This window comes from Homalodisca vitripennis, chromosome 7, assembly GCF_021130785.1.
Source record: "Homalodisca vitripennis isolate AUS2020 chromosome 7, UT_GWSS_2.1, whole genome shotgun sequence".
NCBI classification, from domain to species: domain Eukaryota; kingdom Metazoa; phylum Arthropoda; class Insecta; order Hemiptera; family Cicadellidae; genus Homalodisca; species Homalodisca vitripennis.
In genome coordinates this window covers 109,010,568-109,035,693 of record NC_060213.1, presented here as the reverse complement: position 1 = coordinate 109,035,693, position 25,126 = coordinate 109,010,568, and positions in this window count along the sequence as shown.

Below are 25,126 nucleotides of genomic sequence, written 5' to 3'. Positions count from 1 at the left end.
TCTCTCTTGCTCTATTGTAGTTGATTGTTTTAGTACGATTCAAGAAATATTCAACTTTTTCTTTAGTTCAACTTAAAATTACCGTCCAATTTCAATTTGCCCTCTGTATCTAAAGTTTTTGAGAAAGCCATGCATTTAAGATCGGCAAAACATTTGGATCATTATAATCTCTATGATCAAGAACAACATGATTTTTGTAAAAATAATCCACAATTATTGCCCTAATAAGTTTATTAAATAATTTATTGAATTGTTGTATGAAAGACATAAAATCGCTGATATATTCATGGATCTTTATAAAACCTTTGATAGCATTTCACATAATAAAATTATACACAAGTTAAGTGAGCTAGGAATTAAAGATTCATATTTATAATGGTTTGATTACTACTTAACTAACCGAAAGCAATATGTAGAGGAAACTGAAAACAATATAAATACTAACATATCAAATGAAATCTGAATACTTAAATATGGAGTACCCCAAGCGTATTTTTGAACTAGTTTTGTTTTTATGAAGACGACTCAAATCTGGTAATGCCTGAGAAGGAATTAGAAATTCTCTTTTGTGGTGCTATCAAATATTAGATTTCTTTTCTGGGTGTGGATGTAATCTGTTGTTGAAGACTACACAAATGACAAAAAGATGTCTATTTTATCTTTAAACTTTATTCTAGTCCATGTTACCAATGAGTTGGTCTTTCAGCACATCATATGTAATAAATACTAGTATTTATCACTAAAAATAAAAATAAATATAATCTAATTATATTTATTATTGGAGTTTTAAAAGTGGACCATTACATTTCTGACTCTATTGTACCCTTGTGAATCTTAATCACAATAAATTATATTGAATTAATTACTGGAGTTCATGATTTTTATGGTATTATTTGCAATTGGATTTGGTCTTCTCCAACCTTTATATTCTGTTCTACCAAAGGCATAATGACCAACCCTTCTCCTCAAATTATTCTTGTTAAGCAGAAATTATCTGAAATATTTATTATTTATTTGTAAGCTTAAAATATAACTTATATTCCAGAACTCCTACGTTTAGGTGCTAAATTAGAAAAAATGTCTGGGTGATATTTTCTGATCCTTTACTATTCTGGAAAGTACTTCATGCTCTCCTGATCTCTCCAAAGCTTAATGATATTCTGAATCTGTCCTTTTGCTCTGCTGGAAACAGAGAAATTAAAACTTAATAGCTGGTTTTAGGACTGCACTGAGAAATCTGAGTAAGAGTGTCCAATCCATAAGAGGCAAAGAGAAGAAAAGAAAGGACCTAAGCTAATTTGCTATGGAGATTTCTCCAATTTCCAGGTAAACCAAGCTGTCACAGCTTTCAGAAATAAACTGGAATGATGCAAAATGTATGCAATATGTTGATGATATAGAGATTTATCACTTCCAAGATAAAGAATGTATATGATGAACGTGCTCCTATTCCCTAAAGAATTGAAGAAAAGTATTCATCAGCTGCTGCCTAAAGTTACAATACTCAAAATCAAGCAGGAACTAAGGCCCATTTCCATATTGCCAGCTATATCAAAAGTTGTGGAAAAGATAGCAATAAAAGATATTATGGCTCATGTCCAAAATCAAGACATTTTACCAAAATTACAGTCTGGTTTTAAAGGAAATCACAGCACATGTACTGCCCTCACAAACTTGTTTAGCGATTTATATGAAGCTAAAGATAAAGACAAATGCATCTCTCTTGTAATGATAGATTATTCCCAAGCCTTTGATATCTCAACCCCTTTTAAAATTGCAACCCTTAGTGAGAGTGGGGTGGTGCTCGACGGTGAGAGTTTAGCCATATCGATAAGATTCTTTGTGTTGAATCGTTGTCTCACTTTTTCCGATCATATTTCTCATGTCACTCAGCGTGTGATTGGCAGATTGAAGGGTTTGTGCAGATTCAGCATATTAATGCCGAAGACTGTGAAACTGTAGTTTATATAGACTTTAGTCCTGTCAGTCTTGTACTACTGTCTACCTGCTTATGAGAACAGTATTTCGAGAGAGTACTTTGGCAGAATCCAAACTCAGCCATCACGTTCACTTTCAACCTGAGACGGTTTGATCATATCTCTCCTTTCTGGGATGCTGTCAAGTTACTTCCCGTGGGGACAGTGTGCAGGCTGCTGACGTGTTGCATGAAGCACCCGCCAAGATGGAAGGGTGCACTTCCTGAAAGTGAGGCTGGAAATTGGAAGAGGAAGCTTCTCTTACATTGGTCCCAGAATTTGCAATGGCCTCCCCGAACATATTACAAGTATTGTTGTACCTTGTTAGTTTTTTTAAAGATAATTAAAGGAATATTGTTTAATCAATACTAACTAGTTTATCATTATTGAGCTGTGATTTAGTTAGTATTTAGTGTTGACCTGAGATGATTTGAAAAACGGTTGTTTGCTGAAATACACTCATCATTTATACAGGTTATGAAATACAGGTTATTGTATTTATTTATATCACTTAAAACAACTACTGGCCTCTGAGACAGTGGTTCTCAACCTGGGGGACACTGCCCCTTGGGTAGGCATAGACATTTTCAAGGAAGAGGTCAGTGTATCACACTGTTTGCAAGTGATTCTCGTAATGCTCACAATTCAATTGTTTATTGTGTAATTCTTAACACATTCATGGTTTATTAGAGTAGTACACTATACTTTGTTGAACCAGTAACCTTAAAAAGTAGGACAGAAGTTGTTTGTTTTTTTTTTAGACTAAAATTGGTCATATCGCTGCAAAATAAAAGATTATTATTGTTATGCTCATATTAAATATGGATTCATTTCCATTAACAAGAACCGTTATTATTTACCTCAATGCATTCTTTACAATGTTGTTGTGAGTAATGATGTCACATAGGCCTTGACGTTTGAAACTCCTCTATTGTACTGGAAGTTTTCTAATCAAGAAGAGACAGCTCTTGAAGATACATCTACCACTACAATTTATCAATGAATTTCAAGATCTTGTAATTGGTATAGCTTAAAAATTTAAATAGACAGTATTCTCTAGATGTTAGGACAGAGAGCTGGCAATTTAAGTTGACATGAGGTCCATTTAAAATGAATGTGGGTGTACTTCCTGACTGCAATTGACATAAAATGGAATTCCAAAACATGGGTGTCAAATATTTTTGGTCTTCTTGTATACCTTCCTGTTTACCAACAAGTTGCTTTGGAAGCTGCAAAGTTGTTAGTACAATTCTCATCCACAGACTTCTGTAAGTCTGAATTCTTAACATATGCTTATCTACAGCAAAACTGGACGTTAAAAATGATCTGCAATGTGCTTTGTTTCTGCTAAATCCAGATATTAAAAAACTTCTAAAAGACAAACAGTGCTAACCTTCTCACTATGTTACAAAGTGACTGATATAATAGCGTTATTAACTAACTTTTGATGATGTTAAACCAAATTTAACTTTTGTTTAATGTTTCATTGGTTTATTTTTGGAAACTTACTGGTGGCTATAAATATAGGCAAAAACTACCCAAAAAGGGATAATATTAAACGTTTCATTGAAAAATTATCAAATATTTTACTTTAAAACGTGCAAATCTAAAATCTACACTAACCTAAGTACAAATTTAAATCCTACTACTTGTGTTGACAACATAAGGTAGTGATGGTAGAGGAGAAGCATAACCAAATTTCAGTGTACTGAGGAAGGCACAAAGCCTGAAGGTTAATGACCTCTGCTCTAAGGTATTCCAGCATAAAATATATGGCCGCAATGGATACCTGAATCCATCCCTCCTGTTTATTTCCTGCCTTGGGTTTTGCTCTTCCTGACTCCTGTCCAAATAATATGGATGGATTAGCATTTGAACCTTGCTTAGAATTGGTCATCATCTATTCACTAATAAGATGCACAATATCTCTGTGTTGTTTAGCAATTAAGTGTTTACATACTACTTAGTAAATACTTACTTACCTTCATGAATTGAACTGAGTTGAAACACAGAAGTCTGAAGAAGATAGGATTACTGAATCAACAAAAGGATTCATCCATTAACAAAAGTTTGAAGACCCACTAGTGTTTTCCTAGTTTTAAATAGATTCATGTGTATATATGTATTCAGTTAAAAGAATTAACATTCCTACATACACAATGTTCATACGTAAATATACAATTATGGTATCATATGCTTACAATAACATACTGATAATGTAGAAGAAGGCTCTACAAACTGTATATATATAGTATATATACAGGCTTATCAAACAAAATATGGGGAAAATTTGGTACAGCCACAGGCAGGATTTGAACCTACGCTATCTCTAACTCAAACCCAAAGTCCGACGTCCTCGACTACTATGCCACTGGCTCACCCAATATATAGATAATTGTAATGTATTATTGACAATTACTAATTACATAACAAGACAGATTTACTTCTTCACGTTTTAGTATATATTTACATGGTTATAAACGAACTATTGCTTTCTTTGGACAATAGACTTTACACCCTAGGTGTTTTCTGTGATTTAAGCAAAGCGTTTGATTCCATTGATCATAATATTCTCCTTCGAAAACTAGAAAAATGGAGTTGGAGGTCACTCTTTTCAATTCATGAAGTCGTATTTATCTAATAGGAATCAAACCATCCAAATCCACGATGGCCAAAATAAAGTTTTCTCATCATATAGAGCCATTACTTGCGGTGTACCTCAAGGCTCTATTCTTGGTCCTGTATTATTTCTCATTTATATAAATGATCTTCTAAAAATCTCAACAGACCTCAAAGTTACTATGTTTGCTAATGATTGTTCTTTTCTTGTGTCCAATAAATCCCCACATTTGGTTATATCAAATTCAAATATCCAAAGTTTAAATCAGTGGTTCAATTTAAATAAACTTAGGTTAAACATCAGCAAAACTAATATTATCCAGTTTAATCTAGGGAACACAAACCAGTTTAATATTCAGGGTCTTATCAAACTAGGAAGCGAGGAAGCCAAGCAAGAAACCTCAGTTAAATTTCTGGGTTTATACCTGTATATCGATAATAGGCTCACACGGAACACGTCTGCAAAAGGCTTCGAACCATGGGATTTGTCCTCAACTGTCTCACCAAGGTCTGTAGCCAAGATGTTCTATGAACAGTATATTTTTCTCACGTTAAATCGATTTTGAGGTACGGGTTGATGTTCTGGGGTCCATCCAGCACGGTAAATTTCAATAGAGTATTTGACTCCAGAAACGGTGTTTGCTGGTGTCTCAGGATGTAGGAGATTCGAGAATTGTAAACCTCTTTTCGGTGAATTAAAAATACTTACTCTGGCGGGTCTGGTGGGGTACGAGCTATGCTCTTTTGTTAAGGGCAATCCAAAGCATTTTGTAAGCAATGGATACTACCATCAGTATCCGACCAGATCAAAAGAGCTGATATCTGTGGCTGCACATAGTACCAGCGTATTTGAGAGGGGTCCATACCACTTGGGTGCAAAAGCTTTCAATGCATTGCCATTGAATATTAAAAATGAGCAAAATCTACGTTTATTTAAACAAAAACTAAAGACACACTTTCTTGATAAATGTTTTTACTGTGTAAAAGATTTGTTAGGTTAGATATAGTTTTTAGTATCTTACTAAAATGTAATGTAAAACTGTATTTTGCATTTACGAATAAATGATACTCAATGATACTCAATGATACTCATTTATTACCGGTAAAGATTACATACATTGTCACATTGAAAAAACACAATATTGTACATTTCAGTTTTAAAAAGCAATGTTAATCCTCCAGTTCGTCCAGATCTTTAAAAGAAGTGATATATTAAATAAATATATCAATTAAAACAAATCAATTAATTATTTAAAGCTAATTACAATACAGATAAAAGAATTTCCCCAAAATCAACAACAATTATCTAATTTATAACTAATCCCAAAAAACTCATCCACTTCATAAAGTGGGTGTTCCAAAAGGAAAAATCCAATTTGTCTTTTGAAAGTACTAAATGGCAGTGATCTTAACCCATTTGGCAGTGTGTTCCCATAATTTTTTTGGTCCAAGAGATAATGTTGCTAATGAATATTGTTTGGAAATCAGTTTTTTGGTTACAATATTGTTTGCACCCCTTGTGTTTATATTGGTGAATGTTTTTATATGTTAGCTTGTTTGACGTAGCCATATAAAGCAAAAGTTTATACACAATTAAACAAGGGACTGTCATAATATGAAGTTCTTGAAATTTTTGTTTACATGAATCCTTATAGCCAATACCAGAAATATAACGTACTGCTTTTTTTTTGTATTAATAAAATTTTATTAATGTTCTTCTTAAATGTATTTCCCCCATATTTCAATACCATAAACTAACTGAGAGTAAAAAAATGCATAATATACCATTTTTAAGAGCTTTTTCGTTGCAAAATTCAGACAGTTTTCTCATCATAAATATTGCTTTAGATAACTTTAAACAAAGAGTAGTTATATGGTCATTCCAATTTAAATTTTTGTCGATAATCAATCCGAGAAATTTTGTAGAATCAAACTTTTGGTATTACTAAATTGTCAACTGCTATTTTGAATTTCAAAGGAAGATTTTTTATTTGAAGTAAAATTGAGAGCTGTTGATTTATTTGCATTTACTGTTAAAAAGTTTTCATTAAAGTATTGCACTATATTATTAATTTGTATATTTGCTATGATTTCTAAATCCTCCAAATTTTTTGTGTTTATATAGTATAGATGTGTCATCTGCATATAAAATTGTCTGGTTAGGATTACTTACATTTCCAATGTCATTAATATATATTAAAAATAGCAATGGACCAAGAACGGAACCCTGAGGCACACCCCACTTAATGTCTGATCTTTTAGATGTGACTTCACCCTGATCATTTTTTATGGTGACAAACTGTTTCCCCGACAGACCAAGTAAGATTTCAGTAAATCATGAGGTGTCCCCTCTTATTCCGTAGTTTTCTAATTTATCAAGCAAAATATTTTATATTTACACAGTCAAAAGCTTTTTGCAAATCCAGAAACACACCACAAATAAAATCACCATTTATCATTCCTTTCCATTATTTCATTAAGAAATTTGATTATGGCTGACAAAGTGGATTTCCCCCTCATGAATCCATGCTGATTTACAAAAAGTATGCTCTTAGCTTCTAAAAAATCAATTAACCTATTACAAATAGCTTTCTCAAAAACTTTAGAAATAACAGGCAGAAGTGCAACTGGTCTATAGTTAATAATTTCTGAGCAGTTTCCCTTGTTTTTTAAAAATAGGCACAATTTTTAGAAATTTTTTAAACTGTCTGGGAAAATTCCTGTTTCAAAAACTTGTATTAATTACAGATGATAAAGGTCCTGCTATAACATCTGAAATATTCTTTAATAAATCAGTACTTATGCAGTCCCCAACCAACTGCAAAACTATTCTTCAAGTTCTTTATTATTTTAAGAATCTCTTTTTCAGAGGTTGGGTGAAGAAACATGCTGCTTTCAATTCTTTTACCCTTAAAAGAGTAATTCAGATTATTAAAATTAATGGCTAATTGTTCAGGGATGCCCTTAAAATATTCATTAAACTGATTGGCAATAACATTAGGATCAGTTATCAAATTAGCATTGCTTCTTAGTGAGATGTTAGCTCTATTTTTTGTATTTCTTCCTAAATCTCTGTTTATGATTTTCCATGTATCAGCATTTATGTTTTTTTGAATTCAAAATTTTATTTGTCATATATTCTTGTTTTGTTTTTCTTAGCAGACTTTCATATTTTTTGCTTTTGCATTTTTAAAAGATTCTTAATTCCAAATTTATTACGATTTTGAACCCAGAGTGATTCAAGGAAAATTAAAACATTTTTTGTCTCCGTAATTTCTTTAGTTATCCATGGAGTTTTATCTTTAATCTGTTTCTTAATATTTTTATTTTTTATTGGGCAACAAATTATCAATATTTAAATTTAATATTTCAACAAAATTAGAATATTGCTTATTGACATCACAACTTGATGTCAAAATATCCCAGTTTTTCTTTTTGAAGAAAAAAATAATTTAGTATGCGTACATTTTCTGCATTGAAAGACCTTGCTTTTGTTGGTATTCGCTTTAAGAAATATTCTGTTGCATTCGTTAATAGGAATATAAGTGTGATACCAAAGTGATCTGATAATCCTGTAATTATGACTTTTGAAGTTACTTTTTTAAGCCCAACTTTTTTTATTGATTACTATATTATCCAAAACTGACTGTGTATTCTGAGTTACTCTGGTTGGGTTGGTTTATCAGATATCTAAAATTGAATTCATTAAGAAAAGTCATTAGTTTTAAAATTTATTGTTAGAGTGCACTAAAATATCAATATAAAATCTCCCATCAGAATACAGTTAGAACTAGATATCAAGTGAGTCAACTATTTTGGTTAATTTACATATAAAACTATCAATATCAGAATTGGGCGCCTGTAGATACAAATAATTATGTAATTCTCATTGTTTATTTTAGTTTTAATTCCTGTAGCTTCCAGTAATCCTTCACATGAAGTTATATCAAGTTTTTCAAATGAAACAGAACGTTTTGTGAAAATTGCAGCTCCACCACCTTTTAATTGAGGTTCTAGAGAAAGAATTAGCCAATGTATACATCCATTATTAAATTTGATGCATTCAAGAATGTTATCGCTCGTCCAATGTTCAGTTACCAGTAAAATATCAGGATTTAGCTGGTCAATTAAAATTTCAAAATGGTTCAATTTTTGGTTGTAAGCTCCTTGCATTCTGATGGAAAATCCTAAAGTCTGTTATACATTTGTCTCTGCCTGTAATACTTGCAAGTTTTTTGTCTGATCTAATTCAAAATTTACTCTATTATTATGGTTACATTAAAACTATTTAAAGTGTCACTTGAACAAGATACTGAATGCTCCCTAAGTAGAAAGAAAATCACTGAAAAGATTTTTCTTCTTAATTGCACTGTGAGGAGTAGACCATCCTGAAAAGTTAGTGCCACCGATTCATTGTTGAGGCGCTTGGTGTCCGTAGACTTTGTTGTGTTCAACACTTCACAGGAGTCACCATCGACAAATTGATGTAGATGTCTCTAATATTATATTTGGGTTTTGACACATCAGGATTTTCTTGATTCTGCAGCAGCGCAGAGATGGTATGTCGTAGATGTTGAACAAACTCGGCATGTGTTAAACCATTCCTTAACACTCTTCTGGCCTTTTCGTCATACGTTACAATAGTTACAGATCTTGAATCTTGAACAGTGCTCGAATTCTAGAACTAGAGGTGGCAGAACTATAACTTCTGGAGAGTCCACGAGGTAAGGAATACCTTCCAGAAGAAAGGGAGTCTGGAAACCCTCGCTGGAAAATACAAGATCGTAAAACACTGTTTTAGTACATTTCCAGTTACATGGGAAAGTTTTCTGCACAAAACTCTTTATTTTTCCAGAAAGAAGTACCGGAATTCCATGCCAGTAAAAACTATAAAACTTTTTAAAGGAGTTTTCTAACAAATCTTACCCACTTGCAGTTGAATTCCATTGACGATCAATGAATTCCACCTGAGATCATGGACGGTCTGTGGACTAAGATTGTAAACCAGCCATTTAAAATATGGCCCACAGAAACAGTAACAAGGTGTATGCCACACCATAACAGGCTTCGCTGAAGTTCTATGCAAAACTTTAAAGTCTAGGTCATATTTCATTATCGACGGATAGAAAGACATATGATTATATGGCAAAGCAATTTTTACATCTCCCGGCAAACAAAAGAGAAATTGTCAGCCTATTCAGTGATAGGCTTCAACAACACTCAACCAAATTCTATACCTAGACATGCAACTCATTCTTGTCTATCTAGAAATTAAGTTTGCAAAATTTAAAGTCTACAAATGAAATCTTGTTAAAATATCTTGTCATATGATACAAAGATTTTCATTTGATATCATTGTTAAAATAATTAAGTCTACTCACAGTCATTACAAAATAATTCTGGATGTATTGGGATAATTAGGCTAAATGTGTTTAGTATGTTCTGAGTAGGTATTATGAGTTTGTTTACAAATTTATTTATTCTGTTTTTTCTCGTTGCCATCATTCATATTCACCCATGAGACCAATGTAAAAGTAATCGCCAACACTTAGCCAAATCCCTTTGAGTGACATGCATCACAACCGAACTCAGTGTTTCTCATATAGCAATTAAGCTTAATGCATAATTTTGTCTATAAGTCAGATTGTTTTCAAGATATTGTGTGGACAGACAGAAATTAAATTTTTCCAGCCCCACGAGTTATAGGCTTCGCTAACCCAACAAAGGAACAAACTGTTTGAATATGTGACTACTCTTTCTATGTCAGACCTGAGTCATTTTCTTACTATTTTCATATTATTAATCTTTGGACAAATAAAATTCATATGCCTTACTACATCGAGTCAAGCTTATAATATGGAAGTTATGTGCTGTTTCAGCAATACATTTTCATTATTTATAATGCACTATAACTATCACCACACATTGAGTAATCTTTAGTGGACTAACACCGCAGCATGCCCACATGTGTCTTCCGCAGTCAACATGGTACACTGTCATGTAACAGTTCATAATAATTACAAGTGTGATTTACTGTTGAAAATTGCACTGGTTTCAATCTTAATCAAGCAAAATTAAAAAGGTTTATACATTTTGCATTCTTGCTAAATATTTTCTAAAAAAACTTCTACATACTGTTTCTGCAACAGTAAAAACCATGTTTGATGAAAATAATTATTAATTAAAAAAACAGAATTGAATTATATTTTATAGTTAATTTTTTTCATTATACTTCCCAGGTATTTGATTTTTATACCAAAGTATGAAAAATATTTTTACAAAATACAGAACTTAATTGATAGAAATAAAAGTATTCTTGTTCAAATTGAATATACATTTTTTCGTTAAATTATGAGATAACTGAAAGTTACTTTAAAAAAAGAATAAGAGAACCAGAATATAAAAACTAAATAAACTTTATCATTAATTAAAATTTAAGATAAATTTCTAAAAATTGTCTTTTGAAGGTTATTGTGTAAAAGAAGGCGTGTTTGGTATTTAGAAAATCTTGTTTATTTATTTTAAATATACAAGTATATTTTTAGTGTTACAATAATTTCTTTATCCATTTCAAATTTCAATCTTTATTTGTTAAAGATATTGTATTCGAACACTAACAACTTTACAGAGCTCCTAACTTCTTACTTCAAACAATTTCTAAAAACTTTTGAAAACAAATGTTCATTTCAAAAATTGTTAATAAAAAGCAGTCATCCATAAAAGAATCCAAATGTAAAACATGAAAACCTCACTAATATAATGATGAGAAGAAACAAAAAGGTTTATAAACAAAACTCTGACAAATATAACAACAGAGATTTATTGAAATATTTCCCACATCAAATTATATTACATTCAGTTATCACACAGGTAAAGTAGAGGAATATCTTAGGCCTCAGTCTTGTCCAATAATCTATAAACTACAATATTAATGAACTCATCAACCAAGTAATTTGTAGTGGAAAATTAAATAAACCTAAAACTAATTTATCTATCACAAAGCATAATTTACAACCGGATAGGATCTTACATGTAAAGAATGGGTAGTACAGTTGCGTTACTAATACCTAGAACCAGTGACTGAAAATTCCACTAAAAATATTTGTAATTATTATGTAATATTGATGTAATTATCCAATAATTTTGCCATTTAACAAATACAAATATCAGGAAGTTTGAAAACTTTCAAATCCCTTCATGATCAAGTTGTTTGACAAACAGGGCCATAATTAACTAATGACTTTCAATAAAAACCAGTTAATAAAAACAAAAAATTACTGGTGACCAAAATTGCAACCAAACAATAGTGCAATGGAAATGTAACCAGTAAGTTACGATATATAAGTTATGTACTGACACAAAAATAACATTATGTTGAAAGAAGCTAACTCTTTTTAAAAATTATCATACAGCAACTAAAAATTTAATGCAGCACCATAAACATATTACCAACCCCAACAGTTATTGTTATTATTAAAATTTATACAATATTTTAAACCTTCCAAAACATAAATTATAATTCCTGGTCATGATATAACTAATTTAATTTTACACATTGATATATATTTTATATGAATCCCAACATATAAAACTGTTACCATGGGAACCAACAGTGGGTCAATACATCAATATTCACATAGATAGGATTTAACATGCCATATCTAAAATATAACTTTTATAGACATTTATAAAGCATAACTCTTTCAATCTATCCATGTTTTTATACAACTCTTCTAATTCTTACAATTTTATCATTTATAAAGAAATGTTATTAGTACACTTACATTATGAATGTTTTATCATGGATTCTGTTTAGTACAATACAACATTATAACTTCTGCTTAGTACCAAGCATGTCAGGCTGACAACTGGATGCTACCGGTTTAGTCTTGCGTGTGGGCATGTTCACATATTTTCTCCCATAAAATTATTAATTAGCTACTGTTGTTGAAAGTATTAAGATAAAATTAAAATACTATTTTCACATAATTTAGTTTTACTTCATTAGTGCAAGACATTATTAATTTTTAACAAATACATTTAAATTTCAATAAACACTGGCAAAAATTAACGTTTAACGAATAAAATATTTATATATGATAATATGCAATTTTTGGAGCTAAAATTTTTGAAAAACATTACTCAAAGTTGTCACCGATACTGAGATGACTTTTAATTGCCTCATGTATTAAATTTTTCAGCCATTCATTGCAGCTAAAAATATGTAAGAGATTCATGTCCACTCGTCTAATAACTATTTTTGTAAGGGAAATTAATAAGAGTGCTTCACATAAAACTATAAAGCTTATTTACAACAGTAGAAGAGTGGATAGATCAACCTAATCTGAAACTGCAACCAGCTCACATTTATCTATTACTGTAAATGTATGAAATAAATGATACCCTGTACATTATTAAATATATTATATTTACATATTAAATACACATAGCATTCATGAGAAACAAATACAATGAATGATTAATAGGTATATCTACATGAAATTAAACACAATTTAAGGCCAACTTTCAATTACATTACTGATGTCAACAAATGATTTATTGTTAATGTTCAAAATCAACTAAGTTAACACAATATAATTATTAATATTTGTTTACCCGAAAAATAACAAAATAAAATAATTAATAACAAACCAATAGGAACATTTAGTTATTAAAATTGTACATAATGAAAAATAGTACGTAAAATTTAGCACAATCATATAATCAAATTGTTTTGCACAACACTATATTTTAAACTGGATAGTAATTTAAAGTTCATAAACATTTATTTATGTGAATAAAAACAAAAAATATACCTACATAAAAAGAATTCTATTTTGGATTATTTAAACATATTTAAAAATAATGCATTTATGTACACATCGAATATTTAAAAGATATTATTTAAATAGTTAAATATTGTGAAAGTTTTATTTTGTTACAGATTTTAATATTATTGAGACAATGCCAAACTTTTCATTCCGAAGCAATTACTTACTGAATGAAATGTTAAAGCCAGCCATTCGAAATAACAGACACATGTATATCATGTACACATCAAATGCATATTTAATAGATATTATTTAAATAGTTAAATATTGTGAAACAGTTTTAATTGTTACAGATTTCAATATTATTGAGACAATGTCAAACTTTTCATTCTGAAGCAATCACTGAATAAAATGTTAAAGCCAGCCATTCAAAACAATTTAACTTAACTGTCTGTATGAATAACATTGTCACAATATGTTATTCATATATTAATACACACAGCCACCACAATATACTCTTATGAATGGATATGACTACAAACTTGTCCAGTGCATATTGAATTATATTGCAATAAATTTCATTGTGTTTAGTGTAGAATTTGCTTCCATTGAGGATTCAGATACTAACTCAATATTTGTATAAACAGAAAGGTTAATGACTTAAGTTACATCAACTTGCATTATAAGGGTAAGTTTTATTGTTGTTTGGTACCCAGTGCTCAATTGTCAAGTTGAGTTTTAAGTGTACCAACATTTTGGATCTTGTACTCAGACTACATCGGCTGTGTAACTGTAAATAATCGATATCTAATTTATCAAATGCAAACTTTGAACTTATTGGATGTAAACAATTTTTAACCATACATAGATTGTTAGTAGTTTTTAGTTATATTTACTTTGACGCAAGCCAATGCATGTACTTATGTTATTATGGCAATAAAGAAATGTTGACTTTGACTTAACAGGAAAATGAATTATAAATTACATAATTGTATGCAAGGCATAAAATTTAATTTTTGCTATATAAAATTTTCAATTATTGTTCATAGTAAATCTGTCATTTGATAAATATAAAAATTTACATTTTTGTATATACATTTTGTATTTGTTTTATTAATACTTAATAGATCTCAAGGCTCAGTTAAAATGATTAAATCTCAAATATTCCTTTCAAAACAATCGGAAGAAAGGCAAGTTTCATATGCAGCTGTCTTTTGAAAAATTAGATTAAACATACATCGACAGTTATAAGGTTAATTTATACAAAGTTGCTACTACTTCAATAATTGCTCGGCCAATAAACTATTTTCAAAACAGAGGAAAACTACTACATTGAAGCCTTACATTTGCAATCACAGTAAGGAGTTCTAAAAGTTTAAGAGTTATTGAAACTCTTAAACTAATGCATGAATAAACAATTCCACCCCTTTTCAACAATAAAATTAAACTGAATTGCCTGTAGTGTCACATTTTATTCACAAAATACTGATACTATTATCACCGCGATGGTTAATATAAACAGCCACTGCAATAAACCTGTTAGATTAGATATTGTTTACAAACTCGTCCACAGCACATAAAATATAATTCGGCCAGATTTTGTTATCAGTTATAAATGATGTTAATTATCATGATTAGTAGTATTGCTGGTAACTTACTGAACACTCAAAACTTAGTATGCTGATATCTTAAAACATGAAATACTGTACAAAATTGATGAATGATGAATATAAACAAAGTTTCGTAAACAAACAGACAATTTCTTTCCAATTAGGATCTACAATATATGAAAGTCATAAAAGCCACAATTTTTAAATGTATGAGATATTGAAGATAATTATGTTTAAAAACTATTTTAATTCGCTTGCAGTTTGAAAAGATTTGATAATTGCATTACATAATAGCCATGATAACTATTTTAAAAGTGAAAACTGCAGCGAACTTGAAAACGTTTATCGGATGACTCTGACTAAACTACTTTATTCAAGATATATGTCAGTATTGTTCCCAAACTAAGCATTAGTCTGAGCCAGTTATAAATTACGTTAGTTTCTGTGTATAGGTATGGATACATCACTGTATTTAGGACATCCACTTAAAATTGCTGAATTGCAAATTCCTTGTGAAATCTTTTTCTAACAACCTGATTTTTAAACAAAAATGCCATTATTATACATACTGTTTCAAGCCATCAACAAACAGCATATATTTACCACTGTAAACAACAAATACTTCTTATTTGTAATTCATAAAAATTACAAGCTAATTCAAGAAAAACATAATAGACCTACAACATTGTAAAACTAAGTCATTACACAAATTAAAAACAACAATTATACATAGTAATAGCGATTTCTGTACAAATAACTTAATCAGACCCTTAATAAGCTTGCTTAAAGTGTAACGCCTCTGTCTTTTTTTGTTAAAGGCTATACAGGCTTTATTTAACAACACCATTTTCAAGTAAATGAATCAAAGTTCAAGCGTGATATTAATACATCCTGCACAAGTTTTTAGTGTAATGGCAATAACGACATGAACAAACAAGTAGAAAAATAATTTATAAATTACTGCTACTTGACCAACGTAGAACTTAAATGTACAATATTTATTTATTTGAGTCATTAATTAATGTTTACATATAAGCAAAAATGACATGTTTCGGAGTCCAAAACATACATAGGCCCATATTTAAAACAATTTACTTAAATTAAGCTTAGAATAACCTTACAGAAGTTAAAAACAAATATCCTATTAAAATGTCTGAGAGGAGCAGTGATAAGTATTCCACATATGTTGAAGTTACAATGCCAAAACAAACACAGAATAATTATTTAATCTAGTGGTCATAACTGTACACATTATATTTGGTAGGGATTAAAAAAGGTAAATAGAGGATTTAATTGTTTCTAACACAGAGAATGAAAGGAAATATCTGTAAACTTCAAGAAAGGTCTGCAGACCATGAAAATCGGCCAAATAAAAAAATAATAAAGCAGAATCTTTAATATACAATTCTTCTTATCAGGTCCAAACTGTAAACCACTTATTCATCAAAATGTGAGCCACTGTGGCCAAATGTTACATATAACAAATTACACTTTGCATTTCATTTTTTAAATAAAGTCATATGATTATATAATACAGGCAACATCTGAAATCGACCGTACATTAAGATTAATGGGTAAAACATTTGGGAATCCCTGATGTAATGTAAACCGTACAGTAAGCTACATGTAAAGTAGCTTGTGAGTTTGCAGTTTGTAATTTTTTAATGTAAGGATTATGTCAACTATACTATATTAGTAAATACAAAAGTAAATAAGGACAACTATTTAGTACAAAATCTGTTACCATAGGTTCAAAAGGTCCAAGAACTGCATTTTATCTGTAATTTAGTTGTAAAATATTAAAATAACAATTAAAATAACAAAAATAACATTGTTTGTTCTGAAGTAAAAGAATAAGATCCTAACTCCACGTCACTAAATGAAATATTTCAATTTATACAGCCCATGTTGGGAAAGATTCAAATGTTAAGTATAGGCTCTATTTGAATTCCATAGCTTAGTTGCAGTTCATAATTCAAGGAAAATTTCTTAACCCTTCAACTGACATTCAACAGATATGCATTGTTTACTTTCGTTCCTTAAACGCCAATCAACAGATATCTATTGATTTGGTCCACGGACCCACCCACCTGCTTAATCTCATTTGTCATAATACGTAAACAATCCAGTATCGACATGATTCATATACAATTGGAAAGGTAAAGAGTTGCAAAACACAGGTTTTTTATTGTTTTATGACAGTGGTGAATTTTAGAATGAGGTTGCCTTTTCATCTTTGCAGAACAAATAATGTCACCCATTTTTTGTTTTTGTAAGTGTTTTATATCAAAATATTACTATATTTATTTAAATATAAAACTATACTAAATTTATTACTTTTCGGTAATTATAACATTTTCCAAAACCCCATAACATTATTAGAATAACTGTTTTTTATCAGGCAATCATCCCTTTATTTATAAACGTGGTATAACAATTTCGGTTTTTACTAACAAAAAAAAATAAATAAAAACCTTTGGTTCTCTCAAAATATTTATTATTATAGTGTTCTCTAGTTTATTGTAAATAAAATTATACCAAATATAGTTAGGTTTACAGTGTATAACAATTTATAAACACTTACAAATTTATGTTTTTGATCACGAAACCAACACTTCTTTTATTACTTTCAGTTTATGTGCTGAAAATAATTTAATTACCACAAATACTCATAAAAAACTATACATTTGCTCAAACTGGACTAAATTTGTGACCTTTAGTCTAGCTTGGAATTTTAAATTTATTTAGTTAAATATATTTTCTAGGCAAACCCCTCCACCTTTTTTACATGAAAAAAAAAACAAAAAGATTTTCCCATTCACCACAAAAAATTCAAATTAAAATATTTGCTCTAGCTACTTGTTATCATTGTACTGTACTGTTAATTGTAAAACAAAATTATATCAAATACAGATATATTCACAGTAAAAAACTATTTTTTACAGATTTTAGGAAGAAAGCTTGCAAAACTGGGGAAAACGGCTTGGCGGTTAAGGAAAATACTAATGGCACTCGAAGGGTTAAACTACACCTACTAAATTTTATAACTTTGTCGCAGTCCAATTTTGAATTTGCTTAAAATTAAGGAAAACTTTTTCATCTAAATTTGTACATAAAAGCGAAATTCTTAGAAATGGGATTTTTAATTATACCTTTTTGATAATTAATTGTCAATATCTTTATCTACAGATTAGCCCGTTTCTCCCATCTCAAATATTAGGCTAGAAAATCTTTTTAAGCATTTGTATATAAAATATTAATATACATCACACAAAACTTGCTTAAATACAAATTTTAACAAATCTAACAATTTCTCCTAATTGTCTCCAAATGCTATGGAAATAATTTAGTTTTAAAAAATTGACTGCTGATGTCAATGCTATTGATCAATCAGGTCGAGTTACGCATATTTATTTTTTATTGTGAATTGAAATAAAATACCCATAAAAAATGTAAAATCCAGTACCGTATGTTCAGCAAATTTTCAAAATATGCAGGAAATGCATTTTTGTAACGCCTTGTTACATGAACATAGGCACTTGTACATATTCCTTAAATGTTCCGTTACCACTGAACTGGTGTTAGCACTGAAAGAATCAAGCCTCAAACACCCTTATGCCCGTATTCGTGGTAGTGGTAGAGTATGATTTATTTTTTCGTTAATATTTGGTATATCGCAAGTCTACCTTTCTTTGTTATTGGCTATTATTGTGTTCCAAGCTGTAATTGTAGATAGTAGCAGCCAATAAAAAAATATATGTGCAAGATATATATTGGATATTGATAACCAAATGGTTAAATTGGAACATCACCTTCTATGTAATTAAAGAATTGTAACATTACGGTTGTTTTGATTAGCTGGCTTTTATTAACTTTAAGGTATTTTATAGGACTTGATAGCTCAATATTGTATACAGGAAAAACTGACTAATCTGTAGCTAAAAGTGTTAACAGTTATGTAACTTGCAAAATCTACAACACAAAGAAGAATATAGTGTCGAAGTTCATGTACATTTTTATGTACGAAGGTAAAGGTACCTAAAATACATCTTTTTCAAGTCAAAACTATATTACGAGTAAGATATGCAATACATAATACATAATAATAGATTAAGCTTTAGATGTTTTTCCTTGAACTATGATTTGTCTATGAAAATAAAATTTTTTTCTTGCCTATTCTTAACGTACAAATACTGCCTTACAGTTAGGACGCTAGCGTTTTTCAAGGAGAAATCAAATGCTCTACTTGTAGCACGCAAGGATGAAGGACCTTCAGAGAAGGGAATTCAAGAATTGTTTTGAGAGTATGAAGAGTGCCGGAAGATAGCAGTTAGCAGAGAGGATACTTTAAAAGAGATAGGGTCTCTATTCTTGCAAACTTAAGGCACACAGTCCGTTACATTCTTAACAAGCAATAAGTAACTACTTGTTTAGTTATGTAGTTCTTCTTGAGTTTGAGTCTATAATGATATTTAATAAGAAACTTTCTCAATTTCAGATAAGTTTCTATCAACTAGGGTAGGGTACTAATAAGCGGACCCGGTTTTTTTTATATTGAAATTGGCAAACGATATTACTTAATCATAACCATCGATACAATCAATCAATACTAATTAATTATTTTGAACAATTAACTTAAATAATCTATATCAACAGCTGTAAACACTTCCAAATAATACATGTAGGGTAATAATTCAATTTTACATAAGTAACATTTGATTATTAAAATTGGCAGTCAATTTTAGTAAACTACACGACATTGCTTTGAAAGATGATAAGAAATGTTTTTCGTGGCTTCAACATGTAGGACTCGTACAGAAAAACCCATTATGTGAAATTTGTGGGAAAGAAACAACTCTACCTGTGAGAGAAGCAAATATGGTCGTCTTCAGTTTTCCTAATTTCGGTTATAATAATTTGTTTGATCACCGTTAATATTAAATTCACATTTTAATTTAAAAAATGTGTTTGTTATTGCGGACTATAGATACTTTTATATCGATTGATAGTCTAGGATTTGAGATGTGAATATTAGGTATTGTACATTCTTCAATATAAAAAACCGGGTCCGCTTATCGTACCCTACCCTACATAGCCTAAAGAACATACTGACACATCTTAGAACTAATAATGTGATATTTAACTGATACTCTGATAAAAAACCAATATTTTATATATAAAAAAGTACAACCTACACTCAACTTACAATAATCTGATAAAATATAAACATAGTAATATTACTAATATTGTTTAAAGCTTTTATACAATCATTTGTTGCAACTTCACTAAATATGGTACCAGTTTACTTTCACAACACGCTTTCTATTTAGCTTCTAACGTTTCTCATTAAAACCTCATCAATCGACATTGCTTAAGATTAATTAACAATTTCAAAACTGGGGGAAACATATTCTTATTAAAATTAATATTGAAACATACACTATCAATATTGAATAAGAAGTTTCACGTAGCTTTCCCCTGATAAAAGGATATTTGTAACCATTTGAGACTTTCCATTAATGAATGCTTCACAATTTCAAGTTTCTTCTGATCTGACTCGTTAAAGAAACAGACCAGGAGTTGGATGAGTACGTAAACCTCATATTTGAATTGTTTACATGAACTTGACTTTCCTCAGCTCCTTCTAATATTGGCTATATAATAGGAGACTGGTCATTTCCATGTTATCCTACTTTAAAGAGCTAAGAAATTGAAAGGACTTTTAACAGGCCAACCCTCATTCATTGCCTAACTTAAGACAAACACTGTAATATGTAGTATTTCCAATTCACCCTAACCAATACTATTTAATCATTTTTATGACAAAAAAAAGTGTGCCGGCTGAAAAGTGTATCAACTGGTACTGTTACAGGCAACTAATAAAGTCTCTGTTTGAATATTTTGGCCAATTAACTAAAAAATTTTGAAGTTTATTAACTTTGAACCTAATTATAGTCGATTTGTATGCACTAAACTATGGTAACATACACATATATTTCAAGTTTTGTCAAATGAAATCCATACTGCATGAGAATGAGGAAAACCTATATCTGCATACTTTTAACAAATACATTTTTATAAAACAGGTTATCATTTTCATTTACTTAATTTTTAAATTCTAGATTTTAAAATTTGCTGCATTAGATAAATATGTGCAATGATTTATTATAACCCCTCCTGATCGAATAACCGCAGATTGAATTGATACAGCTGGTCTGTTGCAGAACACTTTTGCTTTTTTACTGTTTTATCAACTCTATTCATAAAAACTGTTACCATATTATTCATTGTTGTAAATATTATTCAATTCTCTATATCATGGTGGTACTTGAAAAATTATTAAGACTACGAAGTAAACTATACCCAAACAAAACTTCATTTCTAAAATAAATGTTTGTATTGTTATATTAAAATAACAATTGCATATCTTGTGCAAAGAATTGTAAAAATAACAATATGTCAGTACATAGTACTTGCACATGAATACAAATAAATCCAATAATTCTATAAGATACCAACAGAAAGAATTGTAATAAAAAATGACTAAATCACCGTCAATGAAGAGATTGATTAAACATTCTAAGATAGTATCTCCAGGCACAGGAACAGTCAATCAATGGAGTCAACATTACTGTCATTAGATATTTCTATTATCAGTTCCAAAATTATGGCAGCACAAAGCAAAGTGCAATGATAAAGGAGTTGAGGCAATTGGACTTTAGCGCTAGGCCCTATCCAAGCGATTGAAGAAACTTATCAAATTGATAAAATCCAACTTTTATTTAGGGAAAAATGAATTCCAGTTCCAGGATTGTTTCAAAACTAATAATTGGTAATAAACCGTATGGTCAAAATAAACTTTTACCATGGTACCTAAACTATCTAAAGCTGAAAGCTGGTAACTTACCTATAATCATGCATTTATACAATCACCGGGTGTCTACGATAACTTGGAGTGCTAGAGAAACAATCCATCACTCCATCTTCCATTCCTTGTACCTAGGCCTAATACTATTCTTAGTGAAGTCTTTATAAAACATGTCAAGATTTTAATCTGTTGACAAATCCTTTACGACACAGTGCCAGGTTTCAGCATATTATGAACAGTGACTCACTCAATGTTGACAACATAATTAATTCAATAATTATTCAACAAAATAAGTTTCAAAAACTTAAACTTATGTCTAGAATAAATAATATACAAAACCTTCTGCAATATAAACAGTATATACATGTAGCTATTAAGCTGTTTATTAATCACTGATACACTGATAGTCACACTTAAACCATAAGCATTATTTTACCTTATTGAACAAATCTCATATGATCATCAAAATCCTCGGTGGTGTAATAAGTAGCAATCTTTTATAACCTTAGTATAATCTATTTCTACCAACAACTATGGCTGAGGATGAAAATTTCATCAAAAGTATGTTAAAAAATCGTAAAGAAATTCTCAATAGCAAGAAATATTACAAAATTTTAATATTAATCTCGCTGGTATGATTGATATTAATACCATAGAACATAAACGTACAATTTATACCTTTTTAAACAATTGCTAGACCTCATCAAAACAAATATTCTTCCTCACATAAAAAAGTCTGACAAAATTTACATATATAATCCTCAAACTGGCAGCAATATTCATTTTACCCTCAAAAACTTTCTGTATTTTCAAGAATTTTATAAAATCGTTATAGTATTAAAAATTAAAGTGCATTGATATCAGTAAGTTATAACAGGCTACACCAAAAACTGTTCAAACATTTTAAAACACACAAATATTTAAGGTAAACAATTTGTGATTTTATTATATAATCATATTTTTAAAGTGAGTTGAACTAAGTTTTTTAGATTTTTTATATACCATAACTCTATTATATCGGTGCAGTATATATTTTAATAAACTACTTACACACGTAAAAATGTACACAAATTCCAGAATAATTCACGAGAGATTGACAATACAGAAGCAATGCCCTTCAGAGCAGGATCGCCAACTCGAGGGTTAAAATAAAAACTATATTATAATACTATCTTTTCATTTAATTAATCCCTCAGCCACAATGCCATACTAAATTAAGTAAAACAAAAAAATAATATGGAACATACCAAAAAGGTTAGGCTAATTTAACTTGAACCAAAATTACTCTTTTAAACCTTAAAATAAACTAAAACATATTTTTACTATACCAACATAGTATCCACAATCGTATAAAGCAACTTTAAGACCAAATATAATCCAAAAATTTTCATTTAAAAAATTAATGTTTATGGGACTTCAGTTACTGTAATATGGAAGAAGTGTAACATTCTTTAGTCAAGTAAATTGCAATTTCTTGCAACAAATCAAACACAAAATTTTTTAGAATCTAAAAATAACAAAGTTAATTGTTATAACCTCCTACAACAAAAAAGTAAAACTCCACAAAAAACTCAAAATAACAAATCCTTATCTCTACAGAACCATACTTACAGTATTACGTAATATTTGTCATCACTTAAACTACTAGAACAGGGTGCATTATTATTATTAAAACACGAGATTTTGTCAAAAACACAGATTAAATTGTACCAATTAGGCCTGGCTAATAAATAGCTTACTATGTATAGGAACATCAGAATGTGTCGGTGACATTTTGTTTGGTTACATACGAAAAATGTTAACTCTTTTATTTTGTCTAGTAAATTTTAGAGAGATGTCTCACTTTTTATTGCATACGATTTATATTCATCCAATTACCTTTGTATTTTTTCTAAATGTACAGTACAGCCTTATAGTTTTCAAAAATCCAGTACTGTAATGGAAAAACTTCTTTATCTAAAATAAGTAATTTAAATCGATAATAATAAAGAGTTGAGAAAAAAAAGGACTTGGATGCACACAAATCATGTTGTTTGTATATAAATAAGGCATCTCACCAAACTTTACAACCAATTATATGTAGTAAAATTATATTATAGTAACATTATTTTTACAGACAAAATCGAAATAGGCCTATCTGTCATTGTCGTCAGCACTCAGGTCTAGTGCTAAAAAGAATAAGAAAAATTTTTATAGGCTACTAATTATATAAACAGTAAGCTATGAAACGAAAACTAAAAAAATCTTTGTACTATAAATAAAACCTAAAATACAACTTTCTCATTTTAAATATTAAGTGAGTAACTTACACCACTACATTTACAACTCTAAATAAAAGTTGGTCATTAATATAACAATTATAAATTGGATTACAATACTTTGTTCTTTTCAATTATGCATTCACTGTTATTAATGCACCGGTGCAGGTGCAGTCATCGCTACTGGTATAGAGAAACATCTTAAGATATTACTCTAATAAAATATACTTATAACACAATTAAAGCATCTAAACTAAAACAATGATCAATTAGAGTGATATAGTTTTGTGTAATGGACTAAACACGACTTTATAAACCTCTCAATTATTATGTATATAATGATTATGAAAGGTGATTTCATAACCTAACCTACATTATTTATACATACAAAATAGATTGTATTTTCTAAGGACCATATCATAGTATTGCATGCTACACTGATATAACAGCATTGATGAAGTTGATGGCTTGAAACAAAATATTTAAAACAATTTCTGTCAACCCTTTTTGCTTGGAAGGGTCTTTGAAAAATGTCCTCAGGTTCGGTGCATTCCAGTTCAATATAGAATATAAAACAGTTTGAACTGTCGGCTGTTCTGGACATCCGACCTATAGAGACATAAGCAAATTACTGAATATATCCATGCTAGCAAAGCAATGGAGGTGACTAGCAATGCTGGCCATCCGAATGCAAAGAATTTTTAAAAGGTCAAATGACTAAAAATAAATATTACGCCTATTAATTAGACCATCATAGAGAAGAATTACAGGTACCAGTCATTTTTTTAAGAATTTTTTGACCAGACTATGTATGCCTACTGTATATTTAATAATAGCTACAACTCAAAAGGATGATACCCAATGGTATTTTACTCACATTCGCAAAATATTAACACTGGTTAAATGTGGCTAAGGTGTAGTGTAGCATTTTGCTGTACACAACTATATCTTTCAGAAGCTAATGTTTCATGTTAAGAAACAAAATGGTCCCTGATGCTCATTTTATAGACATGCTGAAAGAGAA